This window comes from Rissa tridactyla, chromosome 7 (assembly GCF_028500815.1).
Source record: "Rissa tridactyla isolate bRisTri1 chromosome 7, bRisTri1.patW.cur.20221130, whole genome shotgun sequence".
In the NCBI taxonomy this organism is placed as follows: Eukaryota; Metazoa; Chordata; class Aves; order Charadriiformes; family Laridae; genus Rissa; species Rissa tridactyla.
This window is the reverse complement of record NC_071472.1, coordinates 42,825,179-42,841,437: the sequence shown is the minus strand read 5'-3', so window position 1 is coordinate 42,841,437 and position 16,259 is coordinate 42,825,179. Positions and strand designations below refer to the sequence as shown.

The following is a 16,259-nucleotide window of genomic DNA, read 5'->3' as shown; positions in this document are numbered from 1 at the left end:
AATGTCCCCGTGTGCCAGGAGCTGCCAGGACCGCGTGAAGGCTGCCAAGTGCATTGGTGCTGTGTTGTTGATCTTCCAGAAGTGACATTTCAATTCCAGCTGTAGGACCGAGATGAGCACCATTAATATGTCCTGAGGATACCCAAAATGGGGGAAACTGGGGTCTTTGATATCTATGGCAGAGGACTTAAGGGAGGTGGTAATTTCCCCATCAACCTTTAACTCTAAACCCCAAAATGACAATCCTAGAGGCAGGTTTAACTCTTTCAGCTCTTCCTTCTGTGGCAGACATGTTCAGCTTTACGCTCTCCAAGTGGCAATATGCTTTCCTGAAATAACTTGTGACACTAGCCCTGGTTATTCCCAGATGCTGCACTGAGTCATGGTGCCTGGCTCCTGTCCCAGGAGGTGTTTGACTACTTTGAGAGTCGGAGAGCGACCCTGAGGGTATCTGGATGACATCCTATAAATTGACAGGAGCACCATCACCTTGAGGATCTCTCCTGTGCCCAAGCCAGAGGGAAATGTAACTGCCAGGCCAGCAAAGGGAGGAGAAATGACGAGGAGCTTGGAAAGTCTTCCACAGGTGGAGGAGGAGGAGGTGGTTAAACAGATTCGGGCTGTTTAATTTAGTGAGGAGCAGAATAAGAGGTGCCTTGGTCAGGTTTGTGAAACAGTTAGTGGTGCAGAGAAGGTCAAGAAACCACTGCTGTCTACCAGGTTGTATATTTTACAGGACACCTGATGTTACTCAGAGAGAGGGGTGGAATCTTAGATAATACTTATATATAACATTAAATCAAATGTTTAAAGTAGAAAAGCAAGAAATGTTTTTTGAGCGTATGTCAGTACTCCGGCTGTTCTTGGGTGACGATGTTAGGATGGACGGTGCCCAGGCCTTCGCAGGAGCACGTCTCTGTGGTCCATGAGGGGTTGCAGGATAGTCTTATAGTCTTCTGCCCTCCCCATGAGGCAGCCAAAATAGTTTCTAATGGATATGGAAATCTAGCCTCTACTTGGCAAGATTTTTGGGATGTAAGCCTCTCCTAGGGCTGAACTCTTAAAAGACAGCTTAGATGTTTTGCGTGCAGACCTGGTAGTGTCAGGACATGGCAAATGATGCATTGGCGCATTGAAAAGGACCGGCCTAGCTCAGGAGCCAAGCATCAAGGGTGGCTGGGCACCGAGGGGCTGGTCCTGGGGAGGGGGGGCTGGCAGGTGAGCCATGGCAGCGTACGGCCCCCGGGCCAAAGGCAGCAGGATGTCTGCTGCTGTAGAACTGGAAACAAGCTATGAGATGGGGCATCCCTCTTCCATAGGACGTGGATGCTCAGGCTGCATTCCTCCAGTTAGAAAGGGCAAAGTAGCAGCAACATCAAAGGTTTTGGTTGCATATTTTTCAAGTGTAAAATGCAATGAAAGCGATGCCTTACTCTTAAAGGGAGTTGTGGCTTATGTCAGAGAAATTCATTACCCTACGCATAGAAAAGTGATTGAGTCGCCAGAAATTTTGGATATACTTTAATTTTTTTTCCACCAATGTTGTGCCTATCCTCCATAAGAGAGGTTTTGGTCTTTGAGGGTAAAAGCATCCCTTTTGCCAGCTGCGCATCAGGCATGAATTCCTGTGATGTGATGGTGCCCGTACTTAAGGCTGGATGTAACCAGGTCTATGATATATGAAATATTACTTCCCGGAGGGAAAGGTCTGAAGGCAAACACTGTGTATCATCCCATTGGGAAATTATACTGCGCTCTGTTCTCCTGTTAAAATGGGGGCTGTGTACGAGCCTCGCCGTGTTTCCAGTCCCCTGGTTGTCCCACGTGCAGCCAACTTTGCATGTGCCGTCCTTGGCTCTGTATCGTCAGACGAGACTGATCTGATTATCTCTGAAAGGAAGATTTATTCCTTTGCCAACTCAGTGCTGATGTCTCGCCCTCATTTCGCTTTCTGCAGGGGGCTTGTCCTGCCTCGCTGCAGTTTCAGCCCTGAAAGCTGGAGCCAGGGTTGCCTGTGCCGTACTCAGAAGGAGGAAGGATTTGGGTGACCATCTCTGAGCAGATTTCAAGGGCCTATGAAGTGATGGCTGCAAATTATTACATGTGGGTGATGGGGAGCTGAGAGATGCGGCTGGCAGAAGCACACAACTGACTTGCTTTTTCACCACAATGGTACAACAGCAAAATCGTATATATGTGTAAAGTGCAAGAAATCGGTAGTGCTAAGACCATTCAGGTCGAGTTAAACTGAGCGTGGTATAGCCTGTCACGTAATAACTTAGAATTGTAGAATCATAGAATCGTTTTGGTTGGAAGAGACCTTTAAGGTCATAAAGTCCAACAGTTAACCTAGCACTGCCAAGTTACCATTAAACCTCATCCCTCAGCACCACACCTGCATGTCTTTTCAATACCTCCAGGGATGGTGACTCAACCACTTCCCTGGGCAGCTTGTTCCAATGCTTGATAACCCTTTCAGTGAAGATATTTTTTCTAATATCCAGTCTAAACCTCCCCTGGTGCAACTTGAGTCCATTTCTTCTTGTCCTATTGCTTGTTACTTGGTAGAAGAGACAGACCCCCACCTTGCTGCACCCTCCTTTCATGCAGTTGTAGACAGTGATAAGGTCTCCCCTCAGCCTCCTTTTTTCCAGGCTCAATGACCTCAGTTCTCTTGGCTGCTCCTCACAAGACTTGTGCTCCAGACCCCTCACCAGCTCTGTTGCTCTTCTCTGGACACACTCCAGCACCTCAGTGTCTTTTTTTGTGGTGAGGACACAGCACTCGAGGTGGGGCCTCACCAGTGCCCAGTACAGGGGGACCATCACTGCCCCAGTCCTGCTGGCCACACTGTTCCTGACACAGGCCAGGATGCTGCTGGCCTTCTTGGCCACCTGGGCACACTGCTGGCTCATATTCAGCCAGCTGTCAACCAACACCCCCAGGTCCTTTTCCACCAGGCAGCTCTCCAGCCACTCTGCCCCAAGCCTGTAGCGTTCATGGGGTTGGTGTGACCCAAGTGCAGGACTCGGCACTTGGCCTTGTTGAACCTCATACCATTGGCCTTGGCCCCTCCATCCAGCCTGTCCAGATCCCTCTTTAGAGCCTTTTGATGCCGGTGATAAATATACAGAGCCAAGTTAGTCCTCTCAACAATGCTCAGGATCTACTCTAGATCATGGGGCGGTTGTTGGCTTTTGATGGCTCCATCAGTATCCATCTGTCTTCAATATCAAAATATTAAGTTGGAAGGAAATGTACGCGCATTCTTATAGTGACCCATGTTTTGTTCAAAAACAAGGAGCATGTGCAAAGTGGCATTTGTTATGGTAAATCTTTAAAAAAAAAAAACAAACAAAAAACAAAAAGAAAGAAATGTAATCGGGCCTTTGAAACCTCAAAAAAGTCATGGGATTGTTTTTGGCAGGAAATGAAAAAAATTCCTTTTCCTTGATTATTCTTCTATTTTCTTTCTTTTTTTTTTTTTTTTTTTTTTTTTTTTATTTTTCTGAAGATGATGTAATTTCCTGACTATCCCTAATCGGAGTTGTATAATCAAAAGGACAGGAAGACAAACCAGGGTAGCTCCTTCCTGTAAGGAAATGATTTCCAATCTCTATTTGAATGTACTATAGCTTTGGGTGCCTTATCCTTCAGATATAGCTAGAAGTCTTGTTTGGCAAAGGTCCTTGTTGCACAGATAGGGGCTGGGGATGGAGGAAGAAGATGTAATGGAGTAGTATAGACATCTCTAAGGGTATGCAAGATCCAAAGCTGAAGAGAAGGCTCCGAAGTAAATTTTCTTTTGTTTTAATACACATTCTTATAATCCAAATAGTGCTTTAGGTTTATTTTTCAAGATCATACCGTGGCTTGTGTATTTGGGAGTACGGTACTCAGACCAATTGCTCTCATTATCTGATGAATATAGAATCATAGGGTTGGAAGGGACCTCTGGAGATCATCTAGTCCAATCCCCAATGGGTTGGCTCTTCCCTTCCAGGCAAAATTATGGGAGTAATTAAAACTTCCTCAGTTTGCAAATGGGAAAGGTTTTGCAGCTTGCAAAACAGACGGGAACATTAACAGCAGTTACTGGAAGGAGAGCCAAGCAAGTGAAGGAAATGCTTGCCTCCAAAACCGTCTTTCCAAAAGGATGCTTGAGCTAGCCTCCAAGAAAGCTATGGAAAGTTGCTGTGGTGTAGTTTGGTTGGGAATTAGGTTTCATAAAGGATTTGGGTTCAGGCTCGTAACTTCATTGAAAAATGGTCCTAGACTTGACGTTGACAGATTTTGCTAGCGGTACTCATGGGTTTTGTCTCAAACCAAGACTTGAAGCCATTATGCAAGCAGGAAAACATTGGAAGATCTGTCTCTTCTATGAGTTTTTCAACCACATCTGAAAACAGTGTTATGAGACTGGTCTGATTTGGGTTTCCACATGAAAATAGGAGTCAACTGATCCAGATTCAAGGCATCTCATCCAAACCGCAGCTCAGTTTTTAAGAGGGTTGGATTTGCAGCTCTAGTTTCAGTTCACTTATAATGGGAAAATGACTTTTATTTTGGATGACCCCCAGGAATTTCTCTATCTTGCAAACTGCCGATTTCCAGATTTGTGCGTAGCGTAGAGCGGGGGGGGAAACCTGACATCTTTTCAACTCCAATGTACATTTTGCCTAATCCAATTGCTTCTGCTTTCATCCGAGTCAAATTTACTTCTAGAGAAAAGTGGGAAAGGTTCCGTGTGTTCTTTGGAAATGCAAAGAAATTTGTATATGAACAAAGATCATCTCCTTTGAACTCCCAAAGAAGCCCTCCACTCCCAACCCAAGGGTCCACACCACGCTGCAAACACCCGTCCTAGGGTGTAAGGACAATTTATTCCAACCCTGGTTCTCATTATCATTTTTAGCCACAGAAATTTCCCCCTGCTGCAAGAGTTATGGCCCGATCTAAAGAAAAGAAAATGTAATACTTACGTAACTTCTTAACAACAGGTTTTTTGGTTATTTACTTGGTGTTCTGTAGCATAAAAAAGATAAATCACTTGGGAAATGTTTGCTTTAATGCCCTTGTGGAACCGTGCTCCTGTCCCTGGAAAAATCCAGAAGCAATTAATACGTGTTGCTCATTCACAAGTATGAGCAGGCTTATTTAACCAGCATGTCCAATATCGGTAGATGCTGCAAACATACGGTATTTCAGACTAGACGGATTTGACTTGTAAAACTTCAAAAAAAAAAAAAAATTGAAAAGCAACCTGAGGCTTGCTAGGGGGAAATTGCAGGCTTTGAGCACGCATTGGGATTTTTTTTTTCTTTGTTTCTACAACAAACGGCAGCTTCTAATGCAAATATTCGAGACTCGTTGGTATTTATCATTACCTTATTGAAAGATCATCTTCAGGTCCTTGAAAAAAGCAGGAGGGGAAAGGTTTCTGGTTTAAATTGGGGGTTCAAAGGGGGAAGTTTTTCACGGGAAGATGTGACAGTCTTTTTCCAGCAGAGAAAAGCAGGTCAGTTATCAGTCCTGGGCCCTTTTGCTCCAATATGGCACAAACAGGTACCGTGAGCAAGGTTCTCCCGAAAAAGCAGATGATGGGTAAGCCTGCATCACCCTCGCTGATGTGAATTCCTGACGTAGTTTCCGTAGCAGACTAGCTCAGGAGCATGAAAGAGCTGCCGGGGATGGAGAAAATGCCTTGCAGGCAGGCCGACCCTTCGGTGCATGCAAACATAAGGCAAGCATGGCCACGTCAGAGCAAGTCACCAGGCACATCACAAACCAGCCTGTTCAGACCTGGTCCTCAAGGGATTTTGCCCCAAGATGCTGCTAATGTGATAGATGGAGAAGAAAGTCTTCTCTGCTGTCTGTGGAAGGAAGTGGGTGGTGGTTTTGTCTTTAATATTTTCCACTAATTCCACTATTTTTAAAAAATTCTCCAACTGCCAGCCCCTCTTCTACTCTCTGCCCATCCTCTTTCCCTCGTGAGAATCTCAGTATATTCCAATTTGCCTCCTGGGCTTGCAAGAAGTTGGCACATCTTTCCACCCCTCCCATTTTGGGTTTGGAAAACAGGAGATTGGTGAGATCCCTGCCCTTGGAAAGGGCAGCAGCTGGGCTGTGGCATCCCCATCCCACCAAAAAATATCTCCCAGGGTAGCAGGCACCCAAGCGTATTCTGTTGCATGGCAGCGGGGAAACACAAGCTGATGCTTATAGCTCTCCTCGAAGGCTGGGGTGAGGATTCATGGCAGCCATAGGAGCCGCTCCCTCCACGGGGAGGGCTGAGAGCCCCCTCCATGCCCCGGCACATGGAGAACTGGGGGATGAGATGAAATGTTTTTGATAGTGCGAGTGTAAATAGCTCCTGAGTCAGCTGCCCTGGGGGCTGCAGGCTGCTCCGTCACTTGAGATCACTTGGCTCGGTGCTTGATGTGTACTTCTAAACGTAATTGCTAGCTCAGGGCTGGTTTATTGGGTTTTGCTGTGTGCCTTTGCCTGGCAGGGAGGATTAATTCTCTCTGCTGCAGGGGTCACTGGATGGGGCCATGCGGAATGTCTCCCGAGGACGAGGGTTCAGAAAGGCGCAGGGACATCAGACACCCATTTCCAACACGAAAGCAGAAAGGGAAATGAGTGCTTTATCCTGCTACACCCCTCATCTCCCCTCTGACTGCCACAAAAATTCGAATTTACGGAAATATGTAGATGGCTTTTGGCCTTCCAATGAACAAATCTACGGCCTCACAAAGGGAAAGTGCTCCTTCACATGCCCGTTTCGTGCTCCAGTTTATCCCATCCAACTGTATTTCAGTTGCAGCAACGGTCTCTCCTCTGACAAGGATTTAATATTAGGAGGATGTTGGCCCTAATTCAGCAAAGCACCAGGTTGTCGGCAGTGCTTGTGCTTTCATGGCTTGCTCCCTTCTTAATACCGTATTGAGCATGGGCTCCTTGGGAGACGCATATTTGGAGCGAGGAGACAAGTCGGTTTTGTTTCTGTTTATTTTGTTTGCTGTCCAAATTAATACTAGGTTAAAGAAGGCCTGCTGATTAGCCATAACATCTCAGCAGTATCATTTGTTCTGCCACAGTCACGATGGGGGTCCTGGGGTGCTAAGGAAAGAAGACACCAACTCTGCCATGGAGATAGAGATGGCTTCCCTTCTTAAGGAAAGGGGTGTCAGCATTAAAGTGACCTTAAAAAAATGGACTCACAGCTGGTGGCGTGGGTATCCCCAGCTGATGAGCGTGAGATGGCTGAAAAGTAAATATGGGGAAAATGACAAATGAATTGGAGGATTTGAGTTAAAGAAGGAGGTGCATGAATGCTGACGGTGTTTGTGAAACTAAGTGGAAGCATCTTCAGGTGTCCCTTTTCCATGGGAACGGAGTGGGACAGACTGGAGAGTGGCACCAGCTCTGCTTTTTGGGCATCAGGGCAGGGTCTGTCTGGCTGGCAAAGCGTTTATCTCCCCCGTCCTTAGGACCTGTGCTCCGCGAAGGGACGCAGATTAGGAATTTCACATAACCTTATCCAAGACTTCACATCAGTCATTCTGCTTTCTGCCCCAGGTCCTTCCGTGCCAAACTGAGGGGTCTCCTCCACTCCCCTCTCCCCAGCCTCTTGCCACCCAGCAGCACACAGGGAATAGCATCCTTGTTCCGCAATTAATGGGTGCTGCCCAGCGGCCTGCGTCTGGCCAAGCATGCTCCGCATGCCTCAGAAAAGAAAATGTTGAAAGCTCTTTCTTGTTTAATATATATCTTTATATATATATATACACACACACATATATATATGTAAAAATGATGTGTATGTATATATATAAAATATCTATAAAAGAAGCTTGTCTAGAACCGTAGTATGCAGCTTTTCTCTGTCAGCAGGCTTTCCACAAGGCTGGGCTTACACATGGGGACCAGATGTGGCCATCCAAAAAGGCTTGTTCACTTCTATACCTTCTCTTTTTTTATTTCCCCCTCCTACTTCAGTACAGCACGAGACACGTGGGCCAACCACCCATCTGAGGCTAAGCGGAAACCAAGAGTGATTGCTCACAGTGCCATAAATAGCTAAATAGCCATTTTCAATAGTAAATAGGGATATGTGAATTAAGAACTAACTCTCCAAGCGGCTTGTAGACATTCCAGTTTCTTGTTTTAATATCTTCATGTGGCTTTTTTCCCCCCTTTCTTCGCTTCACTTGGTGGGAGGTGAAACGTTAACAATGCTTCCCATGAGCGAGAGTCCCACGCTGGTTATCTAAAGCAGAATTTAAAAAAAAAAAAAAAAAAAGGGCTAGGAGTCTTCAAAAGGAGCCTAGCAGAACTAGAGACCTCAGGCATCTTGGGAGCCATATATTCAGTTCTTTGAGGGGACCCTGAGAAATCCCATCCACACGATATTGGCAGTCGATGCAAGGATCGGGGGACGCGTTGCCAGCTTCGAGCCTTTGTATGAACTTCCAAAGCTTTCACGAGCTGTCTCAGCCAGCCACCCTTCTGCTTGACAGCAACGAAAGCCATCCAGAAAGTCGAATTCCCGTCGCAGGGAATGAAATTTTTCTGACAATTTTCTGTTTGCTTTTGTTGCAGATCAGGAAGAAAAGTCAAAGTTTTTTCTACTGAGCAGAGGTTGTTGGGAAATGTAGAGTCGGAAACATGGGAGCGACCTTATTGAAGCGGGCCATTTGGTTTCAGTCTAAACACCAGGTAAAGTGATACAAAACACGGGTCTCAGAAAGAAAGGAAAGGGTGGAATAACCAACATGAAAAAGCTGAAATGAAGCTTTTGGTTTCAAACTTAAATGTTTCTGAGATTTTGCTACGCAGCTCCTTCAAAATCAAAATTCTCCCCCAAGTCAAATGATTTTGGATAAATCAGAATTTACTGTGGAAAAACTGCTCTGGGAATTTTAGCGGGGACAGAGCTTGCTGTCGCATCTGTGCTCATCTTGATAGTGCAGGGTTCATTAGCACATGCAAAACTTGGGATCTGGCTTTGAGGCTGGCCCTGCTTTGAGCAGGAGGTTGGAGCAGGAGACTTCTCGAGGTCCCTTCTCACCTTGGTGATGCCCACAGTCTTTGCCATGAAAAACGGTAACTTTGCTAAGAGATAATGGGGAAGGAAGGAGGGAAAGAGGGAGCAAGAGGGGAGAAAAAAGGCAAGATAGCAGAAGAACATGGTATAGGAACATGGTTCTCAAAGCCAGGCCTAGAAGGGAAAAAGCAGGAAGAGCACGTGTACCTTTCCAGGCTGCAAATTTAAAATTCTTTTCCTTCTTCTCTTCCAAAATATCCCCAAAGTCATCTCCTCCAACCACCTTACAGACCTGATCTCAGTTCAGCTGTGGAGGAGGGGTTTTCCCAGGTGCATGAAGCATCTTTGGGAAGGTGATATCTCCAACTGCGGGGAGCATCCATTAATGGGGAAGGCGGGGGTGAGCTGGCTAGTTAAGCAGTAGGTCGAATGTCTTTAACTTTACCCACCTCGCTTTATAGAGTGGGGAGAAAATGGCAAGCAGAAATACCAAATCATATGGCAGAAGACACTGCGTGAATCAAGAGGGAGGAGTGGTCCTGGTTGGCGAGGCTCAGCACCCCGCGGCAGAGGGAGCACTCGACAGATCGAGAGGTTCAGTAAGGTAAGAAGGAGCATCTTGATTATCTGGTGCTGGCTCTCTCTGCAAATCTAGGAGCTGCATTAAGTCACTTGGTAATTCTTGGTTGCGCTGGTAGCTGTGCTGGTCTTCCTTGAACTTGGGCTGCTAAGGAAATGAGAGCCTACAGCCACCCCTGAGTGGATGGGACAGCGGCATAGGAGGGACAGTGGAACTAGTTCAGCCACAGCACCTTGAATGTCTGGTGTATTTTGGCTAAATAATTTTGGTACTAATGCGATGCGAGGTTGACGGTGCAAGTCCTGCTGCAGAGGGCTGTCTCCAAGGCCCACAGCGTGCTCGATAAATAGGTTGGACATTTGGTGTCGTAATTCCAACAGTGCTCGGTATTGGCTCAGCTCCGCTTTATTCAAAGTCAGCGGGAAGTGCTGACGGCGAGCCAGCACGTCTCTTACAATCCCTTTCTCTCACTAATTACTTCTGGCTGCCGTGGAAGCCCCAAGGACTTCAAAGGGATGACACTGGATTTGCATGAGGCTGTCTCTCTGGATCTTCCACCCCAGTTTCTCAACCCATGGTGGTCCATAAGGCTTCAGAAGGGGACCCACTAAACAACTGCAGAAAACATTAAAATATATTTTGCGTTCCCACAAATGTGCGTTCCCACACAGACAAAGGCAAGGAAAATGGAGAGAAATCAAAGCGCTAAATGAACAATTGAAATGCAGCTTCTTTTTTTTTTTTCCTCTTTTTGGCTGTAAATGAAAAAGCATCTGCACAAGATGGAGTTGGGTTCTCCAAAAGGCGAAATGGTTCTTAAATAAAATGCACGGAAGCACAAACTCTGCCCCGCATCAAGACCGCTATGGGATGCTGCAGAGGTGGTCCAAAGCCCAGGGCACCATCCTTTGGGGCAAGTCCAAGCTTGAGCCCTTAATCTCATTGATGTCTTGGTGTTTTTAACATCTTGTTCTTAACTAGCTGCACATCGTCCCTCAGGACAAATGCTGCATACACCCTTCTGGCAATGTCTTAGGACCATGTAGCCTTCCTAGCTCTCTGTTAATGCAGGAACCAAAGATAGACTGATGCAAGCAGATTTATTTTGTTTCTTAATATTATTAATGAGTCTGCAAGGAGCTTCATACACCTCACACCTAAGCAATTGCATCCCCGGCGCTTTGCTGCTCAGGGGCTAAATTTTGAAGCAAAACATTGATGCGTCAACTTTGCCGCAGTGATATTGCTTTCCCTTGGGTGGGGATGTGCCCTGCTTTTCTACGAAGGAGTAGACAAACCCCAAGGCGAAGCAATCTGTGGCATCCATGGCCATGCCAGGACACCCACCAAATCAGTGCAAATCCTTCCCCCTCTCTCAGTGGCTGGGTCAAAGAGGAGAACCTCTGCTCCAGGCTGAGCAGAAAGAGCAGTTTTTGGTCTCAGTGGATGTTTGAAGGTGATTCCTTTGCCAGGGACAGTGATGCCAGCTCAGGGGGATGGGGGAAGGTAGGCTAGGAAGGGATGTTCTCCACATCCCATGGAGGGGCAGCAAAACATGGCACTGAAACCATAGCAGAATGTGTCGTAGGCTTTTATTTCTTTTACAGAGCATTTCCCACCTTCTCGGGCCCTTTTGGGTTGGAAAAGTGCTATAATCAGAGGGTTTCTGTAATAAAGGCTGTTGGAGACATCTCCAGCACCACTGCATATCCTAAAAGAAAAGGAAAGATGGATTATTTTTTTTTTCACTAGACATAATCAACCCATGGCTCTTCTGGGCAATTTCCTGCAGTGGGGAGCAAGGGGAGTGGGGGGCTCTTTATCCCCAGAGCCTCCATCAGCCCCACTCCCTGGGGGGCCCTTTGCCACAGGAAGGTTCAGCCCTTGGGACACAGTGGTGGCTCTTTCCACCTGGCAAGGGTCCCTGAGCCCTGGAGGATTTTCCAGGGCATGACACTTGAAAAAAAAATCCCAGGGCTGGATTAACCTTATCCAATGTGGAGACGCTTTATAAGCAGTTTTCATAAAACAGGGAAGTTTTATAACGAGTTAACAAGCTGATGGGACAGCTCTGGATGAAGCAAACAATTAGCATCATCAGACAAATTTCAGTGATTTTGGCCAGGCTCTTCTCCCGGCCAAAACCAGGTTGGCTCCGTTTGCTCCACTCCTGGTTTTCAGCCGTTTCAATGAAGGGAGAAACAGAGGTTTCCACTCAACCATTAAGAAAGCGGTCATTTCAAAACAGCTAGGCAGATCTGACCGTGCTCATTTGAACGGGCTTTTAGTAACCTTCAGAGACTGGCAATTCGGGTGGTAAACCCACTTTATGATCTGTTATTACCTGTGCTCTGCTCAGAGGCAGCAAAACTCATTATGGGCGTAAATGGCTAGAGCGCTCCCGTGTACCCGCGCAGGCAACCTTTAATGCTCTCCCTTTTCCGGCTTCTCAGCGATAAAAATACATTACCAGTAAAAAACAAAAGCCGTAGAGTTAGCTGCTGGTTTGCTTAGTGGTCAGGCTTCTGTGCTTTAGGTTTTATTTCGCTGCTGACGTCCCATGGATGACTGTAGAAAATGCGCTTAGTTTTTAGGAAGTCAGCCAGTATGGTATGCTTTCTGGTTTTTATTTAACTGCACATTAAATGTTCCCCTTTGCCCCAAGTTTTATTAAGGAGAAATTAAAGAGAGCCTTGTTAAGCTGGAAACACGGAAGGAAAACAGTCCATCCTGTTGGGCCAAAGAAACAGCCTCAGGATCAACCCTACAATATTAGCCCAGTTCTCCAGACCTGATATAATTATGAGCATCGCAGTCTGCAAAGGGCAGACGTTCCTCTTGTAGAAAACTGGGGAGAAACTAAGGCTGAAAGGGACCTCGGAATTCATCAAAACTCACAGCTGGTGGATGTCGGTGTAAGGTGATCATGTTGGCTGATGGATACCCCTCAATGGCCCTGTGCGCAGCCTCTCCCTGCTATTACAACATTTACCCTCAAATAGAAAATGTTTTGTATCTCTGGCAAGCAGAAATATCAAAGTCTGCCAACGTCCCAGACAGCTTTCTTGGCTGTGGGGTATCACTCCTGAAAAGCTCAAGAATCTGGTTCTGTGGAGGAGGCCTTCGAGAAATGATGCACCAGAGGGTTTCCAATGGGCTCACAGGTCCATTGGCATGTGGTACGGTTGTCCTGAGTGTTGGGGCACACTCACATTCCCCGTTGACTTTGCTTCTCCCATCTCACCCACTGTTTTGGCTCAACACCATGGTACGGCCAAAGGGCCACGCATTGAGTTTGGGCTTGAAGGTGCACACTAGCACCGTAACGCACCATCACCTCCAGATGCTTCAAAAACCTGTTTCTGGTTTTTGGATCACGTTATGTCTCAGACAAAGCCATGGGATCTGGCTGGTGCTCTAGGAAAATGCAAAAATCTGTTGCTTTTGGTGGTTTTTCTCCACACCCGACCTGTGCTGGAGATTCTGTGCAGAAGGAAAAGGCGTGGATTAACTTGATATTAACTAATACCGAGAGCACCATCTGGTGGGCTATGGGGCCAGATAACGTGGGCAGTTGGAGCCGAGGATGGGCTTGGGGCCTGAAAGCAACCCCGAAGTGCATCTGGACAGGGCCGTCAAGTGGCTGTAGTCCACCTGGTCCGGCTTCCCACAGACACCACCTGGCAGCCTCAAGGAGAAGGTGGAAATAATCCCCACGGCAGCTATTAGGGAATAACATTTTCTCCTGCCTTTAGACGGACGGAGCTTGATGTGCTCCTTGAAGTGTGGAGAAATCCCTAACTGGGATGACGTAGCTCCTACCTTTAAATATCCACCCTTTCTTTGAACATGGATGAAATCTAAACATCTGTTATATTGTGGCAATGAGTTACACTGGTTTGTGATTTTATTTATATACATATATATATGAATATACGCATTTCTCTTCCATATATATAAATATATATCCATTTTAGGTTGGCTGATATTCAACATTATCATCTCTAGCCTTTTTCTGTGACTTACCAGAGCCTGAGTTACTCGGACCAGCCACAATACTGCTGGTCCTCATGGTTTTGTCCAGAGCCTTCTGGCAGCCCGTTAACTTTTGCAAAGACCCTCCATTTGCGGTGCTGAACAAAACCTAGAAAAGGTGACCTTCAAAAAGCAGACGAACTCCATGCAAATCATACACCATTGCTAAAACCTCAATCTTTTCATTGACCCTTAGGCATAACCCCTGAGCTCCACGTGCTTTGGGGTGGGAGACATCCTCCCAGGATGACACGTGGCTTTTGCCAGGCAGCTGATCCTCCTTCTGCCTGTATGAAAGCAAGTCAAAGATGGTCCTTAACGTTAAAGCTCCTTTCCCTGTTTGCTTCTGGCCATGGGTCTGACTAAGACGTCCCTCCTTTACTGCATCCAGCACGACGAGGGACGAACTATCCCAGGTATTTTTTTATGCTATTATCATATAAATGTTGATCCATCCAAGTGTTTCTTGTACGCAAGCTGTCAGGGAACATGCCTTTCTATGTGCTTGCGCAATTTGGTACAAACTGGGGACCTCAGCTTTAGGGGGGCACTTGAGCAGGGCTGCAATATGAAGAGTACAGTAACAATAAAGATTTTGTGAGGTCTGGAGCTGCTGTCAGCCCTGGGGGGAGAAGCTCTTGCATCTCTGAGCTGAGCTCCTATCCCGACTCAGTCCATCTGATTTCCATTAAAATATCTTCCGAGCAGAGGTGAAAACAATCAGACTCACTAAACAATTTTAGCCTGGCCTCAGCTTTCTGCTTCCCTTGCGCGTGGGGTGCCTTGTTGGGCTGGCAGTGACGGGTGGCTGATGGCAGGTTTATTTAGAAAACAAGCAAAGGCATTTGCCATGGTCTGCTCTGCCTGTGCTCCTGCACCTCCAAGCAACGACGCTGGCAGAACAGTCTGGAGACATAAGTGAATATAACCCATGAATTTGTTATATCTTAACGGGATGGCATTGCTGCAGACGCACTGTGACTGTCTCTGGGGCTCTGCAGAACAAGTCGAGTGATGTTGTGTAACGAGCTTACAGTGAATTTTATTGTCACTACTTGTTGTGTTTCTACACAGTCATCACATACTGTATAGAATTATAATTTGTGTGAATTATTCAATAACAGAGGTAGCTCATGGTATTTTATCCTGAGCGTCAGTTCTGGTTTTTGTTGCAATGAAATTAGATCAAATATAAAGAGAAAAATCCGTACCAAGGGAGTTTGCAGCTGTGCCTCTCCAGGATGCTTTTCCATCGGTTCTCTGTGCTGGTCGGTTCCCAGGGCTTGCTGTTCCATCCTCTGTTTGTGTCCTTCTCGGTACTTACTGCTCTTCTCTTGGCTGAGGCAGCATGGGACCGGTTCCCACATTTTCTCAAAAGAAAAATCTCATAAGAAAACACATGAGATTTTTCTCATCGTTTTCATAGCGTAGCAGGTGGAAACGTGCAAGCAGTGTGGAAAAAGAGCCAGCTGGGTGGACCCAACTCTGTTGTCAAAGTGTCAAAAGATAGTGAGTAGAAACTCCTACTGCTGCTCTTCTTGAGTAAACACTCCCAAGGGCTTTGCTGCCGACAGCAAACAAGTCAGGCTGGAGAAGCACTTGTTAGTGGGAGCCTCGGGCAGGTTTCCCAACCTGAGGTAGATGTGGGTTTTCCCCTTTGGGTTGAGAGTCATGGGAAGTGCTAAAAGTGCCTCGTGGAGACCTTCAAGTCTTTCCCCTCTTGCAGGCAAGGACTTGGTAGAGTCCCAATCCCTCGCACAACCTCCCCTTGGGGTTGTTTATCCAAGAGGGAGTGACTATGTAAACTTTTTCTCGCAGGTGTACCGAGGTCCTCTTTAGGACAGGGGCAAATCTGTGCCTCTCCTCCTTTTCCCCTGGCCCATGCCAATGTGCTTGGGCTGCCATCGCTGTTGTAGTCGCTCAGGCCTCAACGGCCGTGCAAAAGCTCCATGTGCATCGTGCCATCATCATGTTTTCCCGGTGCCAAGACCCTGTTAAGGTAAACCCTCCCAATGCAGCTACTCTGCTGCAGATGCTGACCACGCACGCTTGCCGCAGCAGGGCGTAGACCCCAGCGCGTGTTGAAAAACGAACGGAAGAAATCAGAGTCGTGCTCCACACCAGTATCTTGTCCACAGCCCCTTGTTTTCCTCCATGCCAACAGCTTGGCATCATCAGAGGCACACGTGGGAAAAGGCATGTCTTGGTTAGAACCTCTGGCTATGGATGCAAACCGGTTGCAGCTGAAGCGGGCTTTGACTTGTGGTGGTGCGCCCGTGCAACGCTGCCCCGGCAGCTACTCACCATCCTCACGGAGGAAACGAGGAGCGTGACCACAACATGCCTGCGCTGCAATTTAACGAGCCAAAATAGTAAAAATCCCTCACGCAGATGAGTTTTTCCCCGTGACGTTTCCCTTCCCGCCCCCCCCTCACCCCGCCGTCTCCTGCCCTTTTCTGTGGGCTCTGAATCGCAGCACCTGCTTGCTTCAGCTGCTGTGATTAAAACTGGGAAAGAAAATGATCAGTGGGGCTTGCTTTCTTCTCCCCAAACAATACCCAAAATCTCCCCAAACTGGCACGCTCTGCACAAAAA

General features: G+C 46.9%; 1 long non-coding RNA gene across 2 annotated transcripts in view; it reads left to right on the top strand.

Annotated features, from left to right (window-relative positions):
- Positions 1-9,648, top strand: part of LOC128912627 (uncharacterized) — a 50,398-nt gene extending 40,750 nt beyond the window's left edge. For both annotated transcript variants that reach the window (XR_008467698.1, XR_008467699.1), the window contains exons 4-5: positions 8,605-8,721; positions 9,511-9,648. This is a non-coding gene — a long non-coding RNA (uncharacterized LOC128912627). The remainder of the gene's footprint in view (positions 1-8,604; positions 8,722-9,510) is intronic.
- Positions 9,649-16,259: the final 6,611 nt, after the last annotated feature.